Source organism: Gavialis gangeticus, unplaced genomic scaffold (genome assembly GCF_001723915.1).
Source record: "Gavialis gangeticus isolate Ggan-Ray unplaced genomic scaffold, GavGan_comp1, whole genome shotgun sequence".
In the NCBI taxonomy this organism is placed as follows: Eukaryota; Metazoa; Chordata; order Crocodylia; family Gavialidae; genus Gavialis; species Gavialis gangeticus.
This window is the reverse complement of record NW_017729004.1, coordinates 47,066,489-47,080,618: the sequence shown is the minus strand read 5'-3', so window position 1 is coordinate 47,080,618 and position 14,130 is coordinate 47,066,489.

Genomic DNA, 14,130 nt, shown 5'->3' with positions numbered 1-14,130 from the left:
GCTGGGGCTGGGGCTGGGGCTGGGGCTGGGTGGGGGATGAGAACTTCTCCCATAGCTCCCCTCACCCAGGGAGAAGCAGGCACAGCTGGAGGAGCCACGGGGACTGACTTGTAGTAAGACCCATAAGGCATGAGGACAGTGATTTGAAACACCACATTGAATCACTGTCCTCCGAATCAGCCGAATCTGAATCGAATATTTCCTTATTCACACAGACCTACTCTAAGTGTAGTGTGGAGGCCACAGCAGAGTGTCTGAGGAGCCCTTTGTGTTTGGGCCCTGGAAGAACCAGGGACCCAGAGGGTAGAGAGCCAGATGGGGGCTTAGGCCTAGAGGGCTGATGCCCAAGCCAGATGGAGCTGAGGCCAAGAAGGCCAATGCCTGAACAGCTGGACTGATTTGAAGTAAGACCTATGAGGCATGGGTTTGGCTTTGAGGCAGACTGGAGGCCATGAGTAGAGCCCTTAAGGTGCAGTTAAGGGCCAAGTGGGCCATGATTAACCCTCCAAGGTGACAAGGCCTGGAGGGCCAGGATCACTGCCAAGAGGGAAATTTAGTGCCAGCAGGGTAAGAATAGGGTAAGGCAGCCAGTGAAGAAACTTTGGCAATAGATGGAGGGTTTGGCAGTGAGGAGGACCAAGGGTCCAACAAAGGAAGGGATGGGAACCTATGGTAGTGCCACCAGGATCACTCCAAGGCCCTAGAGCAACCTCCCTATGTGCTAAAAAAAGTTTCATCAAGGCATGGCAGATGAGACAGCACAAAGGAGTACACTAAAAATCTGGAGCAAGGGGCAGGATTAGTTTGGCCATTAGGGGGTGCCAACACCTCAGGTCTGTCCTGTTGTTGTATCCTTACGTTAAACCATTCTGTATGGCCACCGTTTTTCACTTAGAACTGGCCAATGCACATGGATGCACACACTCTTCCTGTCTTCTCACCTACTACCCAATGTATTAAACTACACTGCAAAAGGAGGGACCCTCTCTTCTCATACATAGCTGAATGGAGACTATTGATGGCATGATAAAATGAGTAATAAGCCACAAAGTTATTCCACAAAAATGTATAATTTTGTAGCTTGTTCCTGTCATGCCATTAATTGAACATGTGGCCAGAAGCTCTCCTGTGGCTGAGAGCCCTGTTACCAGACTGGGCTCACAAGCCCAGGAACACTCCATGCACTCCCACAGCTGGAGGCCCACATGTGATAGGGCTCACAGCTTTGGAAGCACCCCATATGCAGAAGTGTTATAGGGTGTTCCCAAAGGCTGTCTGGGTTCCCAGCCACAGGGGAGCACCTGGCCATATGTTCAATTAATGGTGTGATAGGAATGAGCTACAAAGTTATTACGCATTTTTTATGGAATAATAATGGCTGCTAGCAGACATTAAAGAACAAAATCAAAACAAAAAAACCCAAAGCAAAACTGAAAAAAGTAATTTTGCTGAAAGAAACAGTGCATTAATTCAGCCCAGCTCTGTAGCATCTGTAAAGATCAAACACTTCAGTGGGGCTTTGGCACTTTTAGCTAAAGTTGATTCAATCAGCTATTAGATAAAAGTGCCAAAAGGCACCCAATCTTTACAGATGACATGTGAACAGGGTTAAAGTAATGCACTGCCTCTTCTGGGCATGTGCAGGGCTCAGCACAGGAATACACCGAATTTAAAGTAAAGCACCAAGATTTGGGGAGGGGGGCAGTACATCTTGGTGACTTATTCCTTCTTTTATCACACCATCAATTTTTTATCACACCATTAACTGATTGTACATGTGGCCAGGACACAACTTAAGGAATGCTTAACTTGTTAATCATGTCTTAAATGTAACATGTAGCAGGGGCCCTAGATCCAACAGTGATCCCATTATTAACACAGATCTCACAGGCCTAGAGTTGGAAGAGCATGTAAATGTATCCTTAGCATTTACAAATGTGCACAAGTTGCAATTATTTCAACGTCAATCATCCTACTCCCATGCACAGAGTTAATCATACTGTAGGAAACTGTTTTTCTGGATTAAGGCAGGATATGCAGTACCTTGCATGATTCAGACTTTTAATTCTTGACAAATATGTCTGAACTAAAGTAAGGAAGGTCCTAGAATTATAGCAATAGCTCTACTCAGTTTTTACTTATTCTATATGCAAACAAACCAACCATAAAATATTAGTGTAGAGATTTAAAGATTTGTTAATTTTAGGTTAACAGAAACAACACATAAGAAATTACTTAAGCTACCATGAGTGGGTACAGTAAATTTCAGTATCTCCTTATGTCCACTTTGCCTCAACATTGCAGAAAAATATAGTAGGACTGTCTTTCTGCCATGATCGCTCAAACTGGAATCAATCTGCAACTGGTCTGTGTAGTTTTGAGGCATTAGATATGTACTGAAATTATGGTTGGTGAGTGTTGCCTTTGAATTTGGACCTGGAACAGACTAGACTTGCTGCCCCAAAGCAACGTACCTCAGCTCTAGCCTCACTTCTATGCAGATCATATCTCATTTTTCAATTAAAATTCTGAGGAAAGGACTTACTTGATATAAATTAAATAAAAATTACCAAGTAGGCTGCTTGCAAACATTAAAAAAAACAACAAAAAATGTGCTTTGCTGGAAGTGGCAGTGCCTTAGTTGGACCCAGCTCCACAGCGTCTGTGTAGATCAGGCATTTCAGCGGGCCTTTTTGGTGCTTTCACTAAAGCTGATTCAATCAGCTATTAGATAAAAGTGCCCCAAAAGCCCCACTAAAATGCGCAATCTATACATACACTGCAGAGCTGAGTCTAGCTAAGGCACTGCCTCTTCTAGGCGTATGCTGGGCTTGGTGCAGGATGGTGCCGAATTTAAAGAAAAGTGCCCCCTTTTTTTTTAATGTTAGCAAGCAGCCTTAATACCTAATGCATTTATGGTTTTCTTTTAGGCTAATGAATGGCAGTTGATTTATTCTGCCTTCACTTGGCCACTTTCTATTTTACAGTTGATGGTTATACATTGTATTCAAGTGCATCTACTGCTTGTAAATATAAAAATAATGCTTATATAAGGAGGTTATTAAAGATGAGATTTACTTTGACATTTATAGCATTCCAAAATCTGGGAAGTATGGAGGAGGAGAGCTCTGTCTGCCCTTTTACAGGCTGTAGCAACCAGATCTGACTGCCAGAAAAGGGGGGCTTCTCAGTGATTATTGGTAGAGAGGGACTAATAGGGTCTCACAACCTTATTTTATTTTTAAATATGCAGAACTAGATAACTTACACTGGAGAAAATTAATACAATTGGCCTCAAAGCCCTGAACTATTAAGTTTGATTTTCTTTTTAAACAAAGCTTGAAACACTAGGGATTTCTAGAAAATTAAGAAAACCTAATGTGCCAATATTTCAAAAGGGTAAACAAGATGACCTGGTTAGCTAAAGGCCATTTCACCAGACATTAATCTTAGCCAATTCACAGGAAGTCATGTATTGAACTTAATCAGTAAAGAATTCGAGAATGGTAGTATATTAATGACAATCAGAGTTTTATGGGAAACAAACTTGCCCAACAAATTTGATATGAAGCTCACAAGTTTTATTGATAAGTGTTAACATAATATGCTTAGCCTTTCCTAAGGCATTTGACTTAATCCTGTATGAAATGCTGATGAACTATATCACTAAATAACTAAAGCCCATATTAAAGGAATTAAACACATGATAACTGAGGAGTTACCAAAAATGCTTGAAACTGGGGAGACAACAAGTGGGAAATCATGTTTCAGTGAGGCTATAGCTAGTGGGATCTCCAGGGATGTCACTTTGGTCCAATGCTATTTAATACATAAAAGAAAATATAAGAGCATTACCAGTAAAATTTAGAGATGACCCAGAAAGTGATAGTCATAACTGACTGAGAACAGGTCATTTATACAGACTGACCTGGATTGTTCAGTAAGATATGTTCATTTGAACAGCTTGTATTTTAATAGTCAAATGCAAGGTTATATATGTGGCAACAAAGAATGTGGGTCACAGAAGATGCAGGGACACCAATAGGATAAATAGGTAATCAATGAAATATGAGTTACAAGAGTAAGGCCAAAGTGATGAGTGTAATCCTTGGATATATAAACAAGGAAATATTAAGTAGGAGGAGGGTATTGATATCCCCTCTGTATGTGGCATTATTGTATATGCCATTTGTAGACGACACTTTTTAGTGGGTTTAAAGTGGGCTAAATGCCTTTTGCACCAGTTTAATGGCATTGCTGTTTGCACATTCTGCAGCATATTGTGCATTAATTCCAGTTGCTGTAGCACATTTGGTGGCGTAATACACTTTAAATGACTTTGGGGCGCTACAAAGTAAAACACCTCTGAGGAGTTTTAGTTTCCTACCCTACAGGCATGGAGGAAAGCACCAGCCCCACGGGGGTGCTGCTGCCACGGAGGGAGGCACCAGCCCCACCCTGCAGATCAGGGACTGCTCTTCCCATCAGCAGGTCGCTCTCCCCTCCCTGCTGCTGGAGAGGCAGGTAAGGATTGGGCTCAAATATGGGTGTACACGGCACGGGGGTTTACTTCACCCTAAATTGAAGTGGTGTTTTAAAAAAAACACCACTTCAATTTAGGGAGAATTAAGCCCCCATCCTGGCCAACCTGGAAGAGAACACACGCTTACTTTTAGGGGAAAAGTGGAGCCCATCCCATCCGAACATGTCTCTTGTCGTGATGTGTGGGTTGTTGTCAAGGAAGCATACTTGGAAGCAGACCAAGAAGTGGACCAGAAGCACTTCTGGTCCACTTCCAGGTCTCCTGGAGAGCGTGCTAGGGAGCCCCGCCCCCCACATCCCTCCCCAGCTCAGCAACTGGTGCCTCCTGGGTCTGGGGTGGGGCACCCAGGGTCCCCCTGCAGCCAATTGCCAAGCCAGGGGACTGTGGGAGAGCCCCCCAGTGTGTTCCCCAGTGGACCTAGAAGTGGACCAGAAATTCTTCTGTTCCACTTCTGGGTTCACCACCAAGCACATGGAGGTCCGTCCCCCCTCCTCCTGTGGGACGCTTCATGTGCCCCAGCAATAGTGTTCATGAGTCGCACTGGTACCTAGAGGTATGTAGAAAAAACATTTAAAGCTGTGTCTGTGTCCAAATCACTGATTCTCTGAATCAGCATTGAATCTTCAGATTTAGTTTCAGCTGAATTGAATCAGAGGCAGCAATCTGAATCAATTAATTGAATCACTGTCCTTGGTTCGGGCCAAATCCAAATCCAAATAAAATAGGGCCCACTTTGCACACCCCGACTGCCTGCCCCCTCTTCCCTCCATAAGCCAGCATTGGACCTGCTGCACTGCATGCACCCTCCCACATCCCTGAATCAGGCCCACGCCTCCCTGCACCCCCAACTCCTGCTCGCCACCAACTCTCCCCACAGCTCCTCACTTACCTGTAGCTCCCAGTGGAGCAAGCAAAAAATGAGAACCTACTCACTGCTGCTTCTCTCTGGGCTGGGCTGCACTCAGCCCAGAAAGCATCTGCAGTTTGGCAGCAGTGGCAGTGGTGGGCAGGTTCCCCTTCTCTGCTTGCTCTGGCAAGACAGTGCCAGGAGCTGCAGATGAGGCATGGGGCCAGAGGGAGAGATCTGGATCCCTGGGTGGCGGGAGGTGGTATACGGCCAGGGCTAACAGGGCTTAGCCCTGCCAAATTTTTTGTAGAAGCCAGTGACAGCAGCAGCACCACAGTACTGCCATCCCACAATGCCCAGTACTGCTCAGTGTGCAACCACTCCTGTGCCATCACCTATAGTACCAGCACATGCTGGCCCTGCAATGGCTGTGTAGGAGGGAGGGGCGGGGGTCAGGCAGGGCTCAGCCCCACCAAAATAATATTTTCCCCCACCACTTATGACAGGGGATGGGGAAACCCAAGGAGTAGGGGGGATGGGGAGAGTCCCAAGGGGCAGGGGAGGCAAATCAGGGGAGCACCAGGTTTGGATGACCCAAGAATAGGAGGGGAAATTCTTACTTGCAGGTGCTCCCTCAGATGCCTCCACTGTTACTGTGGAGGAAGATAGAGCAGTTGCGAACAGTGCCTTTTGGGATGCTGGAGGACCACTCCCAATTCATTTTGGGGCCTGTGCACACATGACTGCAACATGAGGTGCCTAAAACCAATTAGAAATAATCCTCAATGGAAGATGATTATCTCTAACATGCCCACAGGGCCCTTAGCACATTTCCTTCCATAATGTGTGGACACTCCTGTTTTAAGGGCTCTTAACACATATTCAGATTAACATGTAACAACACTCTGTTACACCGCATAGAGACACAGCAAGGTAAAGCAAGGACAAAAATAGCCAGGTATATGAAAGGTAATTTTTTTACTTGATGATCTTTAATCATAGTCTGTTTGAAAAGATAGCATGATGTTGATTTTTCCTATCTTAAAACATTCTAGAGCCTTATCAAAAGTTTCAGATGAGCTTTTCATTGGAGAATATTTATTCACTGACAACAAAATATTTCAGATGAAAATGTTGATTTCAACCAAATATGTTTAAAATAAAAATATTTTTAATATTTATAACAATGTAACATTATTTTACATAAAATTGTTTCATTTTATAAATTATAAAATAAAAGGTCACCATCTATATAAAACATCTTAACGGACCTAAAAACAAAAACCGTTCTAAAAAAATTACTTTTGCAGATATCATGCTTTGTTGACTTGATCTAGAATGGAAACAAATTTGAAATCACAGAGTTTCCTATTAAATGGAATTCCAATTCCTGTAAATCTATACATTTTATACCGTATATGTTTCTACTAATGTAATTATAGTTCAATTTGGTTTTCAATACCCTTAGTTTTTTCCCCTTTTTTCACATTAATCAGATCATGTTAAATGTTAATCTTTGAAGGAGTCTTGGAAGGGTAGATTTTAGGTAGCAAAAGGCCCCTGCTGAAAATTTAGCGAAGAAAAATATGTCAGTGCTATGCTAAAAAGTTTTATTTAGGTACTATACTTTTTGAATTGCATGAACATTTTAAATGTAATATTGCAGAATATTACATTTTATTTAATATATGTAACATTTGTGCTCAATTCATGGACTTCATGAACTATTGCAGTGCAGGCCCTCATTACTGTTACAGGCTGATTATAATGTGAGTATATGTTCCAGTGACTGAAAGAAGCCTGGTCAGTATTCCTGTGAGGAAAACAGATTTTCTGGGGAAGAACCAGAGAGAGAAAGATCAATGCTCAAAAATATGAAAAAGAGATCAAATAGACTATACAAGCAACTGCTTTAATTTTCCTCTTTTTTTGGACAGTAGGCTGTTGTGAAATGAGGTAGTCTCTAATATAACATTTAACTATGATTTGATATTTTCTTTAACCTATTCATCTTCCTTGAAACTGAAAGTACCTGGAAAAAGACATTCAGTGACTATAGACTGAAAAGGTCTTTATTAGTAGCAGCCTCCCCTGGTAATGGCCATTTTAGTTTGGTAATTAAATCAGAACTGAAATGGTCAGTTGATTCCCTTCATGATTAACAGCACAGTGTAGGATGCTGCCACAAACTCCTGTGGCTGGTAACTTGTTATGCAAGAACTGCCATGCTAAACAGGAAAGGCAGAATCCATCTCGTTCTATATCCTGTCCCCGACAGTGCTACCCCAAGTCACTCCAGAGGAAGGTACAAGAAACTTCATGTCAGGGAGACCTGGAATAATCTACTCCCACATTTGTTTTTCTCATAATAAAGCCTGGTTTCAACCCTGAAGCATGACATTTACTGCATTCTCTAAGACTTGTCAGTATTTTAATTATTATTTCCTTCTGTTTGGAGATCTATAGATAGCTTATTATTAATACCACATTGCAATGACTTTGTCATACCCACACTGATTTAACAAAGTTAGTTATGGTACAATCACGTTATTCTGAGAAGGACAGCTTCTTAAAGAAGCATATTGACATCACACTGCTGATTACTCAGAGTTTCTGGTACTGTTACACCTAAATTACAATACAATAAATAAATTACACAAGTACATCCATACTGTCACTAATGCAGGGAAATATCTACCATCCATGGAAATGAAATTCCCTCTTCATTATCATTTGAGGGTGCAGATGAAGAATTACATCTGTACCTGTTACTCTATTGCTTTATTGCCATGGAGTCACTGATAGTAGTACATAATCATTTTATGCTTTGATTTTTGGTTACTAAAGTTGTTTGTTAGGTTTTTTTAATTTCATCCCCCATAGCACCCTTTATTTCTTACACAGATGGAAGATCAAGTTCAACTCATCCTCCCTCAACCCCCAGCCTCCCCAAAGAACAACAGCAGGTCTTTTAAAGGAACGTTTGCTTCCTTTTCATTCTTTTCACTAATTAGTGTTGTTAGAAAGCAGAAATAGCATTTGATAATTCTGACCCTATCAATAAAGACAAAGCTGAAAATCTTCCAAGAGCTGATATTTAGTGTCTCATCCATGGGATAGTAGAATCAGGTATCTAGATTATGCTTCACAAGAACATAACTCCAGTTCTTAAGGAAGTGCAATGACCGAACCATGTACAGATAGCTTATTTTCAGGCTTAAGTAACAGTAACATCAGGATATCCACATGAATTTATCTAAATGGCATCAAAACAGCCAGACCTTTTGCATTTTTGTATGTAACTTCATGCCACTTTAGCTGCTACATGTGGTAAAAAAATACATGGTCAGTGAAGAGGTAAGTGTAGCTCCTTTATATGCCCAGATTTGAAATCTGAATTATGAAGTAATGTATGGTCAGTGTCCAGTGAATTGGACAAATTGGATAAAACTAGTAGAAAGCAGGAAAACCATACACTTGAGAATAGAGCCTCAGAGAAGCAATTTTTGCTGGAGGACATTCTTAAAGACAGAGAAGTGTTGAGAGAGTTATAACTGAAAATTTTTATACAAGTACATTTATATTTTGTGTCTAATTTTTTGGATTGGAATTGAATACAGTTTCAGACTTGGCTAATAGTTCCTGTATTTGTACTAATTTCTAGCTAATTTTTCCAGAAGACTATATGAAACTATCTCCGCACCCAGAAACTAACAGTCTGAATATTGTGTAATGTGATTAATTGAAAATGTAACTTTTTGTCAGTACTTTGATAGTTTCCTTGTATACAAATATAAAGCTTTTGTCACACTTTACATATCTGTTCGTTTCACTTATTAAATACACATATGATATGAGCAAAAGACTGTTTCTGTTGATTTTACTGAAGGGGAACTAACTGAGCAGTCGCCACAGGAACAAATAGGGTGATTTTCTTTCTTTAATAAAATTACTATTTTTTCAGACAAAATGCAGAAAACATCTGATATAGTGCCAAATGAGAGTTATTTTTTAAACTGGGGAAGATTGGTAAGAATTGTAAGCTGGGTAAGAAATTGATAAAAGGGACATAAAATACATACAAAGGTTGTGTTGAAAGAGAAAATATCAGGCGGGAAGGTGGTTACTAGTAGAATTCACTGAGGATCAGTCTTGGAACTCATCTTGTTTAATTTTTTCACTAATATTCTTGAGACACAAAGTAGGTGTGTATTCATGAAATGTGCTGATGATACAACATTGGGAGTCATTTTCAATGCAGAGAAGAATAACAATATAATCCAGGAAGAATTGGATGAACTTGAGGGATGGAGTAATAGAGGTAAAATTAAAATCAATAATACAAAATGTAAAGGAACTTAGGTATTAATAAGAAATTCTGCACTAATCTGAGAGCTTGTAAACTCAAAACAATATAGGAAAAGGAAGACTGATGCATACTAATCAATCCCAGGGTACCTATAAGCCACCAGTAATGTGCAGTGGTGAAAAAGACAAATGTGATCCTAAGCTGTACCAGGCTAGGCATGTCCAGTAGAGACAGGAACTAGTGGTGTGAGAAGCGGGACCTATTCAATTCAGATTTGGATTCGGCCCAAATCAGGGACAGTGATTCAATTAATTGATTCCGATCACCGTCCCTCATTCGATTCAGCCAAATCCAAATCTGAAAATTCAATGCTGATTTGGAGAATCAGCAATTCAGACACAGATACAGCTACCTAGAGGTATGTAGAAAAAAAATGTAAAGCTGTATCTATGTCCGAATCTTCAAATCTTTCTGAATCTCTCCAAATTGACTTGGAGGATTCCAGTTTGATTTGGAGAGATTAAAGGGTCCTCTGATTCGATTCGGAGTCAGAGCTTCAGCCACTGAATCAGGCCGAATCTCTGCCAAACCAAATCAGAGACCAAAGCTTCACACAGCCTTAATAGGAACCTGTTAATGCCATTATACCCGGCATTGATGAGCCTTCATATGGAATACTGTGTACTGTTATGGTCACACATGTTCAAGAGACAGGTTCAAGGGAGGATATGTCTACATTATACCAGCAGAGAGCTCTGGCCATGACAGCCCTGAGCACAACCTACCCACCCACACCCCACATTTGCAAATGCTTCAGTGAGGCTGCTCCAGAGTCATCCCCAGTGGCCACTCCCAAGCCAGTGACACCTCTAGAGACTAAGGTCTCAAGAATCACTGCAGAAAGAGACCCAAGCATCTTATCATTAGTTTCTAGATTTCCAGCATGTAAATGGGAGGCAGTAGGTGTGGCATGCTTAGGAAAGGCTGGTCAGGACACATTGCTGCTGTATTACAAACATGTCCCACAGACATTTTCACTCTAGGAAAACCAGCACTTAAAATTGGATACAAGTGCCATCTATAAGTAAATCATGGAGATAAACACCAGGGAGTAGGGGTGGAGAGATCTGTACAAACTAAAGGACAGCTCCCACAGGAAGTTTTCTAAATGCAATTTTCTAAATGTAGACCTTGGATCTCATTTTAAATCAAGATTAGTTTTAGTCATGCTGCTTCATATTTCCTTTTATATGTTGTCCTTTTTTGTAAAAGGCCTCCATGGACAGAGAGCACACAGGCATAGTAAATGGCTTCTAAATTTAAGATTAGAGAGATGTCTCTTCTTTGTTGAATATTCACAGTCTCTCATGCTCTTGAGGAACTACTTTGAACTAATTGCAGGAAAGAAAAAGAATGAATTTCACTTAGAACAGCAGAGACAATATAGTGAGAGCCAGAAAGAAGACACACAAATAATTTCAATCACAGCATAAGATAGACACAGATATTCACAGGAGAACAAGACAGACAGATATACAAAAGGATTCACACACACACAGAGACCTTTTGCAGCACAGGAAAGGTCAATATGAAGCGTGCTGGAAAGGCAGGTGCCAGGTCTTCTGGCAGGGGAGGGAGAGGGGGTAAGAAGAGAACTAGAGCTGCAAGCCCCCCCGTCCCAAATACAGATGCATTCTATTCCCGAGCAGCCATGACATCGGTGCTGCCCGTGAAAGCCAGGCGGTGGGAGCAGTGTCTGCACCTAAAGTTCCTGCACCTGCACCACCTCCACTCAATTCAGAAGTGGGCACCAGCAGTGGAATCACTGCCTCTTCCACCCCAATTTCAGCTCTCAGTGTGAGCTTTCCACTGCCAGAGGAGAAGCTGGAACTGGAACCAGGGATGCTGAGTGCGCTGGCTCAGGCAATTCTGGGAACTGAGGGAGAATCAGAGTTAGTGCTCCACACCCCTCATGTTTCCCCTAGACCCAGGTTTTCTTCCAGAAAGCAGCATCTTGGAGGAGGCTGAGGTTGTGGAGGCAAGTGACTCAGCTGAGGCAGCTCCTCCTGCTGTTCAGCCTCAGCCTGCTGAGAAGGGGAGAAAGGCAGGATCCTCGCCCTCAACCCAGAAGCAGGGGAGTAATGTAGTGTGGGATCATTTTGAGGTGGCAGATGATCCCAGATTTGCCATCTGCCAGCACTGCTGAAGGCACGTGAGCCATGGCAAGGAAGTGAGACACTTCACCACGGCCATGCTGCTGCATCTGAGGAGGCACCACTCCCTTGCCCTTCTTCCTGCTGCTCTGCCTGGTACCAGTGCAAGTGTGCTGAAAGGGAAGTCCCCTACTCACTCCAAAGCCCCCTTACTCCCAAAGCAGAGGCAGGCCACCCTGGACCAGTGGAGAAAATGTGGACAGAAAGCACGGTGCATTCCCAAGGCACACAAGAGCACCCAGAGCACTGGGGAGATGCTTGCTCTGGATAGCCAGCCCTTCTCCCTAGTTGAGTGACCAGGGTTCAGGTGGTTCATAACACTTCTCCCCTCATTTTACAAAGTGCCTGCATGCACCACTTTTAGCAGGTCAGTGGTGCCCTCCCTGTATCAGGCTTGCAGGGAGTACTTGAGGGAGGAGCGGCACAAGGCAGGGCCGCAGGTAGCCTTGCACTTCACCTCCAACATCTGGAGCAGCCGTGGTGGTGATCACGCCTACCTCTCCCCCACCGGGCGCTGGTGAGATCAGTCTGGCCATCGGCGGGCTCTACTGCAAGCTGAGGTGCTGGATGAGTCCCACACGACAAGGGAGATCATGGGGGCCATGAATTGCATGGTGCAGGGGTGGGCAGGCCGAGCTCACCTGCAGGTTCATGGTCACCAACAACAGGGCCAATATGGTGAAGGCTGTCTGTGATGCCAACTTTGTTGGCATCCGCTGTGTGGCACACAGGCTGCACCTAATAGTGAGGGATGCCTTGGAGGGGGACGGGGTTGCCAGTGACTGCGCCACCGCCAGTACTGCTCAAGCCAGCTGATTTCAAAATGCAGGAAGGTGGCGGGCTACTTCCACCACAGCACCAAGGGGGGCAACATGCTGCTGGAGAAACAGGCAGAGCTCAGCATCCCGCAGCACAGAATCATGCAGGATGTGGAGACTCGGTGGAACTCCACATACCTGATGCTTAAGAAGCTGGTGAAGCAACAGAAGGCCATCTATGAGATGGCCTTGCTTGGGGAGATTGAGATCAGCACCCCCCTGAACAGAGCTGAGTAGGGTACCATCTCCCAGATGTTGGTGGTCCTCAAACCTTTCCTCAAGGCCACGGAGACCCTTAGCACTGGTGATGCCCTCCTTATCCTGGTGATCCCCCTAGTGAGGGAACTGGAGAACCAAATGGAGAAGTTCCAGGGGATCAATGTTCCTGGCTGGGGCAGGCCGCTGTCACCAGATGTGCAGGCACTGGTGAGGCGGCTGAAGGAGGACATCAGGTGACAGCTGGATCCCTTGCGGTCCAGTACAGTCCACATGATGGCAGGCATGTGTGACCCGAGGGTGAAGGGGAGCATGTGCACTGGCAGCCCCAAAACTCTTGATCGCTGGACACAGGTGCTGGTGAACAAAGTCAGGGAGGCTGAAGTGCAGAGGCAAGGGGATGTGGAAGAGAGGGATCCACTTTCCTGTGCTAGCACTCCCAGCACCAGCATCAGTGCCAGCACCAGCACCAGCCAGTCTCCTCCATGCCAGCCACTGCCAATGTGGGCCATGGGCATGACTTCAATGCTGGGGTTCGAACGTACCAGACCCCAGCCTCAGGCAGGTAGCACTGAGGCTTTGGTGGCTACCTATCTCGCTGAGGCTGTGAAGCCACTGGACTGTGACCCCTTGGCCTACTGGAATAGTAAAGAAGCCAGGGGCTGGCCTGGCATGCAAAGAAAGCCAGTCAGTGAAAATGGTGGCAAGATCACTTTATTTAAAGCATATAGAACAACCTTTAGTTAAAGTGCACCTACTGCCATTTTGAAGTGCAGGGATGCTGACACACTAGATGCAGGAGGCTGCTGGAGCACGGTAATTGTTTACTCCAATGCACTGGAATTACAAGTTGGAGTAGCCTCCTTGCTCGTGTATAGGTACCCTCCAGTGTGAAGTACTAAAGAAATGCGTGTTAGATTGAATGCACATGGTTTTTAAGTGATGCTTAATGTGCAGTAGCTTATTTTACGGTGCAAAAGGGTAATCACGCAGGTTTTTTACATGATGCCTTAGGTTACTGCACGTTAAAGCACATGTGTAGATGGACCCTTAGGGCTCATCCACACACACAAGCATGTGCACTTGCAGCAGCTCAAATAGAAGTGGTGCAAATTTGAGCCAGGGCTTTTTGCCTCAGCTAACATGCTTGGACATGCACTTTGTTGTGAAGCAAATTGTGCCAC